General features: G+C 42.1%; 1 protein-coding gene across 1 annotated transcript in view; it reads left to right on the top strand.

Annotated features, from left to right (window-relative positions):
• Nucleotides 1–2,089: 2,089 nt before the first annotated feature.
• The window catches only part of LOC139420492 (transcriptional activator GLI3-like), a 171,477-nt gene continuing 156,805 nt past the window's right edge, over nt 2,090–16,761 (top strand). The window contains exon 1 of the mRNA XM_071170697.1: nt 2,090–2,408. The gene's annotated coding sequence lies outside the window, so the exon portion shown is untranslated. The remainder of the gene's footprint in view (nt 2,409–16,761) is intronic.

A 16,761-nucleotide genomic window follows, 5' to 3' on the forward strand; every position in this document is an offset into this window, starting at 1 on the left:
AGCAAGATACATCACATAATTGCCCTTCATTCGTGAATGGGATTTTACATTTGGAAAACCCAGAGCAAGTGACCTATGTCAATTGGCTGTTTTTTTAGGTTGAATGTATAATTGCAGAAAGGTAAAACTGTTGTAAGTAGGCTGCTATGTAACTACGTGTACCTACTCTCTGCAACTACTCTCTACTTTCCCTTTCCCAATGTAAAGAGGGACCAGGTTAAACATAAGCCTACTTTATGCTTATCTGAAGGCGGAAGCCCGATGAGCTAGCTGAGGCACCTCCGGTTCCATCCACGATGGCACCCGGACCCGACGTCACCAACCAAAACAAAAAACAAAACTCCCCGATTCTTCTTTTAGTGGTGTCAGCATTCTGTGAAGATCAACGCTGGAGACGAGAAGCAGGTACAGGGAGTGAACATCTAATGAAATACGCACATGAAATAGGACAGGACAGTGTCTGGACATGAACACAACGACATTAATGCTGACACAGGGAACCAACGGAGGAACAAATAGAAATAGACGGGGCAATCAACAAAGGGAAGGAGTCCAGGTGAGTCCAATGAGCAGTGCTGCACGTAATGATGTTGACAGGTGTGCGTAATGAAGGGCAGCCTGGTGACCCACACTCCAGGTTTAGAGAGCTGAGCCACAGTGACCCACACTCCAGGTTTGGGAGAGAGAAGAAGAAAGATGGACACTTATGTACTTATTGGAATAGCATTCAACCCACAACTAAATGCAAACAGATCATTTATGCTCAGTGGTGTGAAGTACTTAAGTAGCAATACTTTAAAGTACTACTTAATTAGTTTTTTGCAGGTATTTGTACTTTACTTCATTTATTTATTTTTTTGACAACTTTTACTTTTACTTCACTACACTTCTAAAGAAAATTATTTCATTTTTACTCCATACATTTTCCGTGAGACCCAAAAGTACTTGTTACATTTTGAATGCTTAGCAGGACAGAAAATCCAATTCGCACACTTATCAAGAGAACATCCCTGGTCGTCCCAACTGCCTCTGATCTGATGGACTTACTAAACACACATGCTTTGTTTTTAAATGATGTCTGAGTGTTGGAGTGTGACCCTGGCTATCCGTAAATAAATGAAAACAAGAAAATTGTGCCATCTGGTTTGCTTAATTCTTATTTTACCTTTATTTAACTAGGCAAGTCAGTTAAGAACAAATTCTTATTTTCAATGTCGGAACAGTGGGTTAACTGCCTGTTCAGGGGCAGAACGACAGATTTGCACCTTGTCAGCTCGGGGATTTGAACTTTCAACCTCTGTTACATTAGGAATTTTTAATTATTTGTACTTTTACTTTTAATACTTAAGTATATTTTAGAAACTACATGTACTTTTGATACTTAAGTGTATGTACAAACAAATACTTTTAGACTTCTACTCAATTAGTATTTTACTGGGTGACTTTTACTTGAGTCATTTTCTATGAAGGTATCTTTACTTTTACTCAAGTATGAGTGCTTTTTCCACCACTGCTCATGCTTAATTAACATGAATTATTCATAACAGATACTTTATGATTGAATAATATTCATATTCATAGGATGAATTCATAGGATGATTAATGAAATGAACTCAGACTAAATAAAACCATACTCACCTTATCCTGCTTATTTATAATGCTGCATTATTGTTTGGGTGAAGAATAAATAGGCCTAAACGCAATTGAATACAGTTGTGTTATAGCCACTGGATTCTGGGCCACTGGTGTTGATGAAACTATTATGAATAACAAGACAATACTGGCACTAAAGATCACAAACTTCTTCCTGAAGTAGAGGCAGCTAAGTGAACTATGTGAGTATTTGCCAATCCTTTGCAATTTTGTGGGACTGGTACTGTACAACAGTTCATTCGTTCCAGCCGTGTCTGCACCGTCTCAAGTAAATTGCGGCCCGGAGCGGAGAGGCAGGGAGGGGGAACGGGGGGGAGAATAGAAAGGAAGGGGGGTAGAGAGCGAGGGAGCCCGAACTGAAGGGAGAAGACAAGGGAGGAGTCAGGCAAGGGAAAGAGAAGCTGGATTTCCACATTTCGCCCTATTCTCTTCGAAAAGCATACTTAATGTAATACCAACAGTCCACGAGTTTTTGCAAACACATGTTTTCTTATTCATACAGGTTTAATATCTGATATCGGGCAGGTAATGTATGGGGTTCACGGTATTAGCTCAGTTTTCGCTCTATTCAGCAAACTGTGAAAAGAAGAAAGACGCGGAGAAGAAGGAAAAGTCTGGCAGAGCGGAGTTGGAGTTGCGACGTCAAGTCACATAGTCACATAGATGCACATCTGCAACAAGCGAAAAAAGACTTCACTTACGAGAAGACAAAAAAAAGTTCAAGAATTATAGGAGGGGAAACATCATTCGAACACGTAAGTGCAAAAAACACAACTAGTCATAATGAACTGTTTCCCTCGAACATTTTGTGATTTGCTGGCTTTGAACATGTTAAAGAGAAAACAAGTTTATTTCAAAAACTGTCGAGAGGTATCACGTTTAAAATAAATCATAGAAGTCCACAAATCGGGGGGGGGGGGGGGGGGGGGGGATGATATATAAACAGAAATTACACACAACCTATTCACTAATTTACTCACTTGCACAACATAAACTACTTTAGACACAGCGTAACATGTATACTAACACTACATATTTTGCTGGATGTTGTCTACTTTCTTTAAAGTTACAAGTTGACCCATTGCACATTTTCGAAACTTTGCTGATGCATTTTCTTAGAAGGTGATAGACACTTGGCAATGGTTCTTATTCCCGCAAATCTGATTTAAAGGTGTGTTAAGGTTATTTGATGGAAGGTTTATACATTTTAAGTTTGTGTATTGGATACACTTGAATGCAAAAGTAATTGCATTGCTGAGAATTGTGATATTGGCTGAAACTTATTTTGGAACTTCCAATACTAACACAAAAACACTTCCACTACTTGGACTTTTGCCCAAAGACATGCATGGGATGCATGCATATTTACATGTGATCACATTTCAGCAGGATTTTTACCATGTTATCGATTCGGTCTCTTATTCATGAGGCCTAATATGAGTTATGCCTGGATTGATGTACTATACTTGTATAGACTATTGTTCGGAATCACATAGCCTATTCACAACAAAAAAATCTAATGCAACCACTGAAGTCCCCATTTCTACAATCAAAATATGAAAGTAAGCCCAGGCACATTTTAACGATTATACAGGCATGTAGACCTATATAATGTAGACCTATATAATGAGCATTGTAGGCCCATCGTGTTTGACAATAGAAAATCAACTAGGTTTTATCAAATGAAATGGAACAGTTCACAATAGAAAATGTAATTTCTCTGTTTAAAGTAGCCTACACTAGAGGCTACTTTGGGAAAGCCCTTATATTCGAGCGTACACATTTGGATTACTTTCCGTTAATATTTTATTGACCTGGTTATAATTAGACCTACTTATTTCGTTTTTTTTTTTATCGTATGTAATTTTCGGTCACTTAGGCTATGTATCATGGCAGCGTGCCTTCACATGCGGAGATATTTGTTTTAAACTTTTCCTTCTGCTCGCAGCCAGCTGTTCCACATTTTATCTGCTTGTCAGATTCGGTGTGAGTGACTGGTGGACCGTTTGTGTCTCGGGTTTCACGCCGCCATACAAACGACAAGGGTTTGAGGCGTTTAGCCGTGCGGTGACGGCTCAGACAAACCTTCTTCGACACTTGGCAAATTATTAACGGAGATCTACAGCAACTGGCAGTAAAGATTTGAATGCAAAACAACAAAATGTTAATAGTTTGTGCAGATTAAAGATTTTATTTATTTTTAACCTCGGGTTAAGAACATGACCATCTGGACTGGCCTGTTTTAGGCCTCTATGAGATCTCTTTTGTGTTGCTTTTAAGAAGGAAAGAAACATGACAAGAACATAGGCCCATAACCCACTAAATTTAGTGATCGTTTTTATGCATAATTTTTTTTGCATTATCCCAAATCTATTTTGAAATCATATGCTCAGTATTTAATCATTTAATTGATCATGGAACCCCCCAACTATGTTTTATGAAATAATATTTGGTTAGAGTATGAACATCAAGGAAGCCATAAACCTATATTTTAGCTTAAGTCTCAATATCTCAATAGAATATTGTTCCTAATCAAAACTAGTGTTTGCAACAGTAATATGGTTAATTGTTATCCTTATCTATCCATGAAACGAAATCTAAATGTCATTTTTATCATTAATGCATTTTTACATATATGACATGATATGTAATTTTAATCAAGAGAAAGTTTTTGGCTTGCAAAAATCCAAATGTTATACCTCAATTTGATAAGGCCTACCAGCATTTTAAAACTATCATCTGTTATTTTATTTAGTGAGGATGCAATGGACTTAATAAACATACTTCAATTGATATATTTCTGGTATTTTGCTATTAAGTTTTATTTTTGTAGTGATTGATGGTCGACAGAAAGCTCTATGCCAGAGTGCATTTCTCATGATGAATGTGTGATTGCTTACCCCCAGATTTAATGATCACCAAAGCAACATTAAATGTAATTACATTAATTTGAGCTCTATTTAGCTTTAATGTATAGCTGATATTTTCCACGTGAAAACGGTGTTCAGAAATAACCACAGATTGGCTCTAAGTACATGCCTATATGTGTATGGAGCTGGATATAATTTATGATTTAATCATATTAAATATGAATGATATCTGATGAACACACTCAGTAATATAAATATGTATGGCGTTACTGTTTTACATCTCCAAAACAGAACGGAGCTCAGCTAGGGTCTGTAGCTTCACTTGAACAGGTGCATTTTTACAAAACAAGGACTGCATGTCAAATGATTCAGTAACAGTAATAAATATTTTTTTTCGTTCACCGGCCAAGATGAATCAATGCCCGTCTGATGAAGGGAACAATCTGTAACTCACAGTACCACAGATAGGGAAGGAAAGGCACGGATAACCCGTATTCCTCCCTCCCTATTCCCCCTCAGTCCTTCTGATAGCAGAGCAGCCCTTTATCTCTATATTAGCATACCTTTACATTCAATTATGCATAGCTGCGAAACACCAGGCAGTGACCTCCTGACCTTTCTAACTTGCCCAAAATGGGGCCTGTTACACAAGCAGATGTTAATGCACAAAGATGACACACTATTACCCTTAAATTAAGGGCCTCTCAAAACCACTATTCTAGGCAGGCCTCTTGTCTTTAGGCTCTTTTATATCCTAGAGGAAGAATACCTGTTAAAAGGTGTGTATGCATGAGGCCCTAATGACATCTGTTGTTGTCGTAATGGAACTCAATAAAGACCGAGTCAGAGGTACCAAGTGTATTGTTCTATGAGGGTATTCTAGGGTAAATTGATTTAATCTAAGGTAACATGTACCAAGGCTTTTTTTGTGTGCGTTTATTCACATTTTTGGTTTGATGTGTTGCGGATACGTCGGTGGGTGGCAGATATAGTGTGTGATTTCTTTTGTGGTACTCAAAGGTTGTTATAGTTGGTCACAGATGTTAATATGATGAAAAGTTTATCTGTGTCTTTCAATGGAAGCTCAACTCTTTAGCAGAGCGCTAAGTACTTCTATCCCACAAACCACAGTTTACATTAGCAGGTGAGGAGCCGTTACCTCAGCTATTTAGAACATGTTGGGCAGAAATAAATAAACACACTATCACAATGGTTACCCAATCAAAGTTTGGAATCTTTCCCCTAAGTGATTTGATTCGCCAACGCTGCCCTGTGAATAGGCGAATAGACGCTACATGAATAGATGGCCCCCAATAGGAATCCTTCACTTTGATGATTCTGAACTTTGATATATTGACATCAAATGGAAAAGTTACAGTGGGGAAAAGAAAGAGAATGGAGAGAGATTGAGAGAAAAAAGGCAGCGAGACAAGAGACAGAGGTGTGTGTGTGAGTGTGTGTGTGTGTGTGTGTGTGTGTGTGTGTGTGTGTGTGTGTGTGTGTGTGTGTGTGTGTGTGTGTGTGACGTGTGAGTGACTCCTTCACCTCCTTGTAAAAAGTTGGGGCCGTGGCAGTATGCCGCTGAGTGTAGTCTACATCAAAGTGTCTGGATGCATTTGCGTGTGAGCGGCGAGGAGGCAGGCGGGCGCGAGGCGCGGCTCAGCATGAGGGGCTTCTCCTTGGCCCTCCTAATCCCCAGGCCCAGCCATCCCTTCAGGGCATGCCTCAGATCTGGCTCTCCAAGCTCTCCGCATGGACGTACCCAGCCTCTGCCGGCCGATTTAATATGCTATGTGTTCCTGCTCCCCTCCACCTTCACCAGCAGCGTCCTAGAGCGGGACCCCATTCACCCCCATTCCCTGATTCAAGGAGTCCCACTTAAGGCACCTTTCATTGGGCACGTCTTTGCACAGTGAGGGGGTGGGATGGGTGATCTGATGATAATAATTTGGTGGGTGCTTATATTTGTCACATTTCACACATGTACAAGTGTGTATTAATGAGCATCTGTGAATTGGAAATGTGTATTTTGCATATCCCATCTGCCCCTGAGACACCCTCGGAGAGTCAGGTCACGGCCAGGGTATGACATTTTTCAATGGGGACCCTGGAGCAATTGCGGTTAAGTGCCTTGCTCAAGGGCACATCGACATATTTTTCACCTTGTTGGCTCGGGGATTCCAACATGCGGCCTTTAGGTTACTGGCCCAGCGCTCTAACCACTAGGCTACCTGCCGCTTACAGGCTGGTGCGAGGGAGACGCATAGTGTAATGAAATGCATAGTCAGCTCCACACCATACGCAGAGGCTCCCAAATGTACTCTTACCCCCATATGCATGTTTTTTTTTATGTTTCAAAAATGCAAATGCACCTCTGCATAAAATATCCCCATCATAGACATATTTTACACACACACACACACACACACACACACACACACACACACACACAGGTCGCGCCTGGGTGACGACGTCGCTTGACGGCGCTCGTCTCCTCTGTTTGCCATGAGCCGCAAGCGTCTTTACGGCTGCGGTGTGAGTATGGCAGCAAGGGGTGAAGTAAGCTGCAGGCCCATTTGCTTGTGGCGGGGCTGTATAAAGTTGAGATGCTGAGCTGGGAAAGTGGTGATGTAGTTCTTGAATTCCCAGGTTTCGGGTCTGTTATTGTTATGTGGCATTGTGTCATGCGCTTGATGGGAGCTAGTTGTGGCATCCGTAAGGGGGCCTGCTCTCCCTCCTCGTCCAGGGAGCGTGGTGATGGCCAGGGGACAGATGAGGCGGCCAGATAACTGTGAACAATGATCTGTCACCTCCACCTCCTCATCCTGATTTCTTTCTGTATGTGGAAAGCCTTGTGTCAGGCTGCTGCACTAAAGACACACACACACTTGCACAGGCTCAGACAGGCACACACACGCACACACACACAGCAGCACTGCCAGAGAGGTTGATTGAAGGGTCTCTGATTATTGTGATTTAAACTGAATGGAGTAAAAGAAATGTACACCCAAAAGTGTATGAAAAATTATTTACAATAAGGAAAATACAATTAAAATTCACTGGGGAAAATAAACTAATACTAATATTAATTTCATAAATATCTGTTTGGAATACTTTAGTTGCATAGCTCATATTGTTCTGATACACATAACAATGGTAAAGTTGTTTTAATATGTATGTAGGTGCTTCTACACCTGCATTGCTTGCTGTTTGGGGTTTTAGGCTGGGTTTCTGTACAGCACTTTGAGATATCAGCTGATGTACGAAGGGCTATATAAATACATTTGATTTGATTTGATTTGATTTGATGTAGGTGCAGTGCCCCATGCTGGCCTGGTTATCTTAGTGAAACCTGGGGGTTGAGGAGGGGGACATTGTTTCAATGTCAAATGCAAATCCCAAGGATAATACATGCATAAAGTTCAGGCCGACTTTCTCCCTCCCTTCTGCAAACATGTTTAAATGCGTGCCTTGTCCCCTCTTCTCCCCCTTTCCCCTACTCCTTCACTTCTGTCCTCTGTTGCAGGGATTGTGAACCACGTTCCCCTCTTCTCAAAAGGGGAACACTACTATCGGAGCAAATGTCTTGCCCGACTTGAAAGAAGGTCTATTTTGTCAGGACGTCATTTGAAGGCTAATCCGGGATAGAGAGAGAGCGGGAAGGAGAGAGAGGGGGGTCCAATACTTCTCGCAGGGAGTGAGAAGGAGCAGGGGTTGGAGGGGCGGAGGGTGTGGACGGTGGTATTCCTCTCCTTTGCCCAGTTCCTTGCAGGGTGGGAGGGGCCACCAATTGTGCAAGTTCTCCCACTTAAAATGATGAGAGAGGCCTGTAATTTTCATCATAGTTACACTTCAACTATAACAGACAAAACATTTAAAAAATCCAGAAAATCACATTGTAGCATTTGTAATGAATTTATTTGCAAATTATGGTGGAAAATAAGTATTTGGTCAATAATAAAAGTTTATCTCAATACTTTGTTATATACCCTTTGTTGGCAATGACAGAGGTCAAACATTTTCTCTAAGTCTTCACAAGGTTTTCACACACTGTTGCTGGTATTTTGGCCCATTCCTCCATGCAGATCTCCTCTGTGATCAGTGATGTTTTGGGGCTGTTGCTGGGCAACACGGACTTTCAACTCCCTCCAAAGATTTTCTATGGGGTTGAGATCTGGAGACTGGCTAGGCCACTCCAGGACCTTGAAATGCTTCTTACGAAGCCACTCCTTCGTTGCCCAGGCGGTGTGTTTGGGATCATTGTCATGCTGAAAGACCCAGCCAAGTTTCATCTTCAATGCCCTTGCTGATGGAAGGAGGTTTTCACTCAAAATCTCACGATACATGGCCCCATTCATTCTTTCCTTTACACGGATCTGTCGTCCTGGTCCCTTTGCAGAAAAACAGCCCCAAAGCATGTTGTTTCCACCCCCATGCTTCACAGTAGGTATGGTGTTGTTTGGATGCAACTCAGCATTCTTTGTCCTCCAGACACGACGAATTGAGTTTTTACCAAAAAGGTATATTTTGGTTTCATCTGACCATATGACATTCTCCCAATCTTCTTCTGGATCATCCAAATGCTCTCTAGCAAACTTCAGACGGGCCTGGACATGTACTGGCTTAAGCAGGGGGACACGTCTGGCACTGCAGGATTTGAGTCCCTGGCGGCGTAGTGTGTTACTGATGGTAGGCTTTGTTACTTTGTTCCCAGCTCTCTGCAGGTCATTCACTAGGTCCCCTTGTGTGGTTCTGGGATTTTTGCTCACCGTTCTTGTGATCATTTTGACCCCACGGGGTGAGATCTTGCGTGGAGCCCCAGATCGAGGGAGATTATCAGTGGTCTTGTATGTCTTCCATTTCCTAATAATTGCTCCCACAGTTGATTTCTTCAAACCAAGCTGCTTACCTATTGCAGATTCAGTCTTCCCAGCCTGGTGCAGGTCTACAATTTTGTTTCTGGTGTCCTTTGACAGCTCTTTGGTCTTGGCCATAGTGGAGTTTGGAGTGTGACTGTTTGAGGTTGTGGACAGGTCTTTTATACTGATAACAAGTTCAAACAGGTGCCATTAACCTGTTGCGACGACCAAACCCGGATCCGGGATTCTATTTATAGACCTAAGCTCATTACCATAACGCAATGTTAACTATTCATGAAAATCGCAAATGAAATGAAATAAATATGCTATCTCTCAAGCTTAGCCTTTTGTTAACAACACTGTCATCTCAGATTTTCAAAATATACTTTTCAACCATAGGAAAACAATAATTTGTGTAACAGTAGCTAGCTAGCGTAGCATTTAGCGTTAGCATTAGCGTTAGCAGGCAACTATCACAAAAACAAGTAAAGCCTTCAAATAAAATAACTTACCTTTGAAGAACTTCTGATGTTTTCAATGAGGAGACTCTCAGTTAGATAGCAGATGCTCAGTTTTTCCAAAAAGATTCTTTGTGTATTAGAAATATCTCCGTTTTGTACATCACATTTGGCTACCAAAAAAAAAAAAAAAAAAAAAAAAAAAAAAAACGAAAATTCAGCCCTCAAAACGCGAACTTTTTTCCAAATTAACTCCATAATATCGACTGAAACATGGCAAACGTGGTTTAGAATCAATCCTCAAGGTGTTTTTCCACATATCTCTTCGATGATATATCCTTCGTGGAAGCCTGGTTTCTCCTTGCTCTCAAATGGAAAAATAATTGCACCTGGCTTTACGCTCCAATTTCGACGCAGGGACACCAGGCGGACACTTGGAAAATGTAGTCTCTTATGGTCAATATTCCAATGATATGCCTACAAATACGTCACAATGCTGCAAACGCCTTGGGGAAACGACAGAAAGTGTAGGCTCATTCCTTGCGCAATCACAGCCATATAAGGAGACAATGGAAAACAGAGCTTCAGAGATTCTGCTCATTTCCTGGTTGACGTATCATCTTGGTTTCGCCTGTAGAATGAGTTCTGGGGCACTTACAGACAATATCTTTGCAGATTCTGAAACTTCAGAGTGTTTTCTTTCCAAAACGGTCAATAATATGCATAGTCGAGCATCTTTTCGTGACAAAATATTGCGCTTAAAACGGGAATGTTTTTTATCCAAAAATGAAATAGCGCCCCTAGAGATCCAAGAGGTTAATACAGGTAACGAGTGGAGGACAGAGGAGCCTCTTAAAGAAGAAGTTACAGGTCTGTGAGAGCCAGAAATCTTGCTTGTTTGTAGGTGACCAAATACTTATTTTTCCACTATAATTTGCAAATTAATTAATTACAAATCCTACAATGTGATTTTCTGGATTTTATTTTCTCATTTTTTCTGTCATAGTTGAAGTGTACCTATGATGAAAATTACAGGCCTCTCTCATCTTTTTAAGTGGGAGAACTTGCACAATTGGTGAATGACTAAATGCTTTTTTGCCCCACTTCACTTTAATAATGTTTACATGCTGTTTTACCCACTTCATATGTATATAATGTATTCTACTCAAGGCTCATCCTATTTAAGTACTGTTGTACACATATTTCTATTCATATATAAATATCCATACTGTCCATACTGTCTATACACACCATCATAAACATATATATTTATATTCTGGACTCTGACATTGCTCGTATTTCTTGATTTCTTACTTTCTTTTCTTTGTATTTTCTTTGTGTGCATGGTTTTGTATTGTTTACATTAGCATTTTTGTCATTTAGCAGACACTCTTGTTCAGTATTTCTCCACTTATGTAGCTGGAAACAAAAGTGTTTCACTGCACCTGTTATAACATCTGCAAACTATGTGTATGTGACCAATAACATTTTATTGTATTTACAATTCCCTGACTCCGACAGGCTTGGCCTGGGGAATAAAAGTGGGCCTCAAAAATGTATCGAGCAACAAAAATATGAACGTGTATATGGGCCCCTAAACCGTCTTTGGCTATTTCAGGCCTGACTGGTGTTTTTATTAAGAGAGGTCAACATGCTTTGGAAGTGTATCTTATTCATGAAGAAAAAAAGCCAGGGCTGGACTTCCTAAAGAATTCAATATGTTCCCCTTTCCCATAAGCCTTGCTGCTCCGCAGGTCCCAGCCGGGCCTCAGAGGATGTTGAGAGTGTTGCGCGACATTGTAAAGCCTCCCATAGCGAGCAGGGGAGTGCGAAGGGTTCCATTAGTCAAAGGTGCACGGACGTTTTTTTCTCTCCTCCCCAACACTGTCGCAAACTCATTGTCTGAGCTAAGGCAGGACATTAGTCACTGCGGTGCTAGTGGAGCCTGCAGGGCAGTGGGACCAACCAACACTGCTTTGGAGCAGGGACTGCTAGTCGGACGGAGAGAGAGAGAACTAGAAGAGAGAGAATGAGTGAGGTAGAGTGTGTGGAAAAGAGAAGAGGAGGGAGAGAGAAAGAAAAGGGAGAATTTTTTTCTGTGTGGGTGTATATGTTTGAGAAAGAGAGTGTGGAAGAAGGAGAGAGAACGTTAGAGGTGTGGAGTCTATAGCTCTACCTCAGGGCTCAGTATGTAAGCCCGTTTTCCCCCCAAAGCTGCTTTCACAAATTTACAAGACAGGTCTCTGGTGTGCTGCTTTTGTGTGTGTGTGTGTGTGTGTGTGTGTGTGTGTGTGTGTGTGTGTGTGTGTGTGTGTGTGTGTGTGTGTGTGTGTGTGTGTGTGTGTGTGTGTGTGTGTATTTCTCCGAACTGGGTTAAATGTGCACCGCTAGAAGACGTTTTTTCCTATCTTTTACATTATCTTAGGTTTTCCTAAATGAGTGGTTCCTAACTGCTCTGTCCTAACCAGAACCAAGGGATGCCATGAGATTATTTATTCTACCTGATGAAGGAGGCATGCGAGGCGGTCGGCGGTATCTTTGGTGTATGTATGTTGAGGGGAGTCAGCAGTCACACATCACACATCACACATACAAGGGATCCTGTTTGCTTTTGGAATTATTTATAAAGCTTGGCTTTTGTGTGGCTTTATAGTTCCCTGTCTCCTCCCATTACTGCCTATGACTCTACCTGTGCCACCTTCAACCCCAAACAGTCCCTCTGCCACTGTGCTGAGTCTCAGAGTAGGAATGCTGACCTAGGATCAGTTTAGCCATTTAGCTCATAATGAATAACATCAGGCGTAACTGGTCCTAGATCAGCACTCTTTCTACTCTTACACAGTTTATATGGGCTTGTGTTTTTTATATTCAGAGTTTTTTTTAATGGGTTCACAAGTAGGAGAATAAACAACTGTTGGTCCAATAGTTCCTCTATGGGTTTTATTATTTAGTGGAATTCTAGTTGTAGTGACAAGCACAATTTTGAGGCATCAGAGAAAATCACAAAGTTATACCGACCATTACATATGGGCTTGATTACACTGTAATCCAGTAGAGTTTTGTGTGTATTTATACTGGGTGGAAGGTTTAGTGTGTTTTAGATGGTATATGTTAATGTTTTCTTTATTGATACAAGCAGGGATGTGATTATGGTTCAGCTCAGTATATATGAGCAGAGCACTGATCTAGTTTCCTATTTCTCCCTCTGGCATAGAGATCAATGCAAACCAGCTAACACAGTCTAATAAGCCATTTACACATACATTGTGGAAAACATTTACATACATTGAAAATTAAACTGATAAAGTAGGTCCATGTCCTAGAGGTAAGAGTTATTGTGTGTGTGTGTGTGTGTGTGTGTGTGTGTGTGTGTGTGTGTGTGTGTGTGTGTGTGTGTGTGTGTGTGTGTGTGTGTGTGTGTGTGTGTGTGTGTGTGTGTGTGTGTGTGTGTGTGTGTGTGTGTGTGTGTGTGTGTGTGTGTGTGTGTGTGTGTGTGTGTGTGTGTGTGTGTGTGTGTGTGTGAGAGTGTGAGTGAGTGTGAGTGAGTGAGAACACGGGAGAGACCTCTCCCGTGACTGCCAACCAGTCCTGTGTGTGATAGGTGCCAGATTGTATAGCTGCGAGCCAGACTGTCTCGGCCTGTCAGAAAAGAGAGAGAATGAGAAAAGAACAAGAGCAAAGAGAGGGGGATGATTACAGTACACTGTTCCTCTGATCTGATTCATCACTAACTGTCTCTCATGCAAAGGGTGAACTTATTATCCCTGTCTCAACCTCCAGCATGGTGCCAGCTGCTCACCATGTTTCCCAATTAACCCCCGGCACCCATCTAACTCGCCAATTAAGGCCTCCTCCTTAGCTCTTTTATTTGTGTGTGTTAGCATGTTCACTGGAGCCCTGGGTTGTATTTATTGTGCACTAAATATAATAAAACAGGGAGGGACAACCTGTACCTGTCCAATAGACAGACAAGAAACACACATTTTGAATCCCATTGCAAAATGTTTTAAAATGTTTGTGCCCTAATGAATACGACCCTGGTGTGGAGGAATGCAGGAGGTGAGCGAGTGTTAACCAAGTAGTAAGAGTGTATGTTTAGGAGGTGTCCTAAGCGATGGTTTTACAGCCCCCAGAATTTATTTGAGGCGGCGACGCAAACAGCTGAAAGGCTTAAACACAGCCAGATGTTAGTTAGCTTCCTGGCTGACGACTGCTCCAGTGCCCGAGAGGGCTGCTATTGTAAGTCTTCTTCCCCATGTTTATTTGTGGTCTTTTCTTTTGGGAGCCATTTTGGAGCATTCTGTATGTCCCCTTTGAGTTTAGGGGAAAGTTTTTGTTTCACACTTGGAAATGCAGCGAGTTTTATGATAAGTCATGTGGATGTTATTGCATATCGTATAGGAGTATGGGTTTTGAAGAGGATGTATATTTTTTCCACCTGACTTGCAGTAAATGACTGGCATTTCAACTTCAAATTCTGTGTTCACTCCAAAGATATTCGCTTGTGTGTGTTTTTAAAACCTAAAGTACAACCTCAGTAGACCTATATGCCGAGCTCTGGGACATGTGTGTGTGACTGTGTGTGTGTGTGTGTGTGAGTGTAGGTGCAGCTTACTGGCGCTGTGGGAGGGATGCGGGCACGTTGGGGAGCGCCAATCCCTCTGTGTGTGTGTGTGTGTGTATGTACAGTATGAGCGAGCAGGCCCTGATGGGGGGGGGGAGTGAATTGTTGTCTCCTTACCGACCTAGCTGTGCTGTTGGGAGACATGTCAGCCGTGGGGGAGCTGGCTGAGTGGAGCTGCATGGGAGTCTGACTGGGACTCCCTCTGTGTCTCTACTTTCTTTGATCTAACACTTCCTCAACCATACTCCTTATACAGTACAGTCTCACCCCCCCCAGCTTCATTGAAGTGTCTTCACCTCTAGCTGAAGTCAGTTAAAGTCAGTGGTCGATGGCGCCGATGGTCTGGGCTGTGTATCTACAGTATCTACTGAATGGAACTTTGTTGAGCGCAAACAGAAACGTCAAACAACAGAATAAAGAAAGTGTTCGCTTTTAAATTGCTCAGCATTGTGGGTAATGGGAACAAGCTATTAGGAACAAGCAAACAAGGGCAAGTAATTACAAATGGAATGTCATGTGGAAATGGCGTTTGTTTTATACATGTGATTGGGGGCACCCGAATGGCGCAGTGGTCTAAGGCACTGCATCTCAGTGCAAGAGGCATCACTACAATCCCTGGTTTGAATCCAGGCTGAATCACATCTGGCTTTGATTGGGAGTCCTATAGGGCGGTGCACAATTTGCCCAGCATCATCCGGGGTAGGCCATCATTGTAAATAAGAATTTGTTCTTAACTGACTTGCCTAGTCTGAGACAATAAGGGGACAGTGGCAGAATAAATTCAACCACACATTTGTTTCATTACAGAACTGGAGAGCAACATCTGTCCGGTGAAGTCCACAAAACATATTGCATGTAACAGTTACATGACCTACAGCATGGTCACGCAAGGTAATGTTTCACACATTTTTGGGTTAAGCAACTATTGATTTAGAACCACAGAGACTTTGAGCCGAACGCGCCGGGGAGGGGGTACCGTCACGTGGGCTCTCTCTCCAGGGCTCGTCTCAGCCGGACTGACAGGTTTCCCGCGCCTCAGCAGAGGTGACCGGTCCGCTCCTGATCCCCGGGATTGTAATTTTGGCTGGCGTCCTGCGGCTGGAGCCACGTCGGGGAAGGGGTACTGTCTCGTGTGCTCCCTCTCCGGCCTCTAGGTCACCAGGCTGCTCGTTATGGTGCACACCTGTCACCATCGTTATGCGCACCTGCGCGTCACCTGGACTCATCACTTTCCTGATTACCTTCCCTATATTTTTCACTCGCTTTGGTTCCGTCCCCAGGCGTTACTGTTTCTGTGTCATGTCTGTGTGTTGTTCGTGTTTTCTTGTTTTGTATTATGTTACGTTTATTTATTAACACACTCACTCCCTGAACTTGCTTCCCGACTCTCAGCGCACTCGTTACACACCATTTCAACTTCAACATTTCAACATCATCTAATCACCTATTCTTAGTCTAATACAGTGACAACTAAAAGATACCAAAAACAATTTAGTCTAGTCAACGTAAGCTAAATATGATGTGGCTGTCCATGGTACTGATTTCTGTGTGTGTGTGCAAGGAGAAAAAACATGTTGAATCACCCTACTTGTAGAGAAATGCCAATGCCATCCTCCTCTTTCATGTTGCCTAAACTGTCTGTGACTCTGTCATACAGTACACACTTTTAGTTTTTGTTGTCCCTAGGCTACCTGGCTAAAATACTTGCCCACCAGCCTAACTTCGTTTCATGGGCGCATCGCCAGGCCAGCTAGTTAGCATTAGCATACCACATCTAGTTACATGTTGAACTTCCATCCTCTCAGGCCAGGGGCATGATGTATTAATTTATGGTTGGATTAGAATCACCGTTATAATCATTGGCCAGTACGGCGTATTAAGTCCAAATACCTACCTCCATCCATGGCTAAATTAGGAAAGGAGTGATTTTAGCTAGCGAACTAGCCACCAGAGGACAACAACACAACGAGATGCAACAATTCAAGTTTTCTTTCGGTCAATAATGACGTTTGGCTTGTGATGTGATTGGTCAGTAGCCAAATCAGAACTGGCTTCCCTTGACACTTTTGTTTGGTGTTGTCAAAGCTGTGTTCACTCAGTTTAGCTCAACACTGATTGGCTATTATACTTTTTTTTTTATCAAGGGAGGACAAATGCTCGCTGGCTTCCCTGGCATTCATACTCTTTCTGATCAGACTGTATCAGATAGATTCCCTGCACAAACTGAGACAGAAGGGAGCTGTTTGTTTTTGTAATTTTTTTGGGGAAGCCTGGCTTCCCATGGCATCCATGAATAC

Source organism: Oncorhynchus clarkii, chromosome 11 (assembly GCF_045791955.1).
Source record: "Oncorhynchus clarkii lewisi isolate Uvic-CL-2024 chromosome 11, UVic_Ocla_1.0, whole genome shotgun sequence".
NCBI classification, from domain to species: Eukaryota; Metazoa; Chordata; class Actinopteri; order Salmoniformes; family Salmonidae; genus Oncorhynchus; species Oncorhynchus clarkii.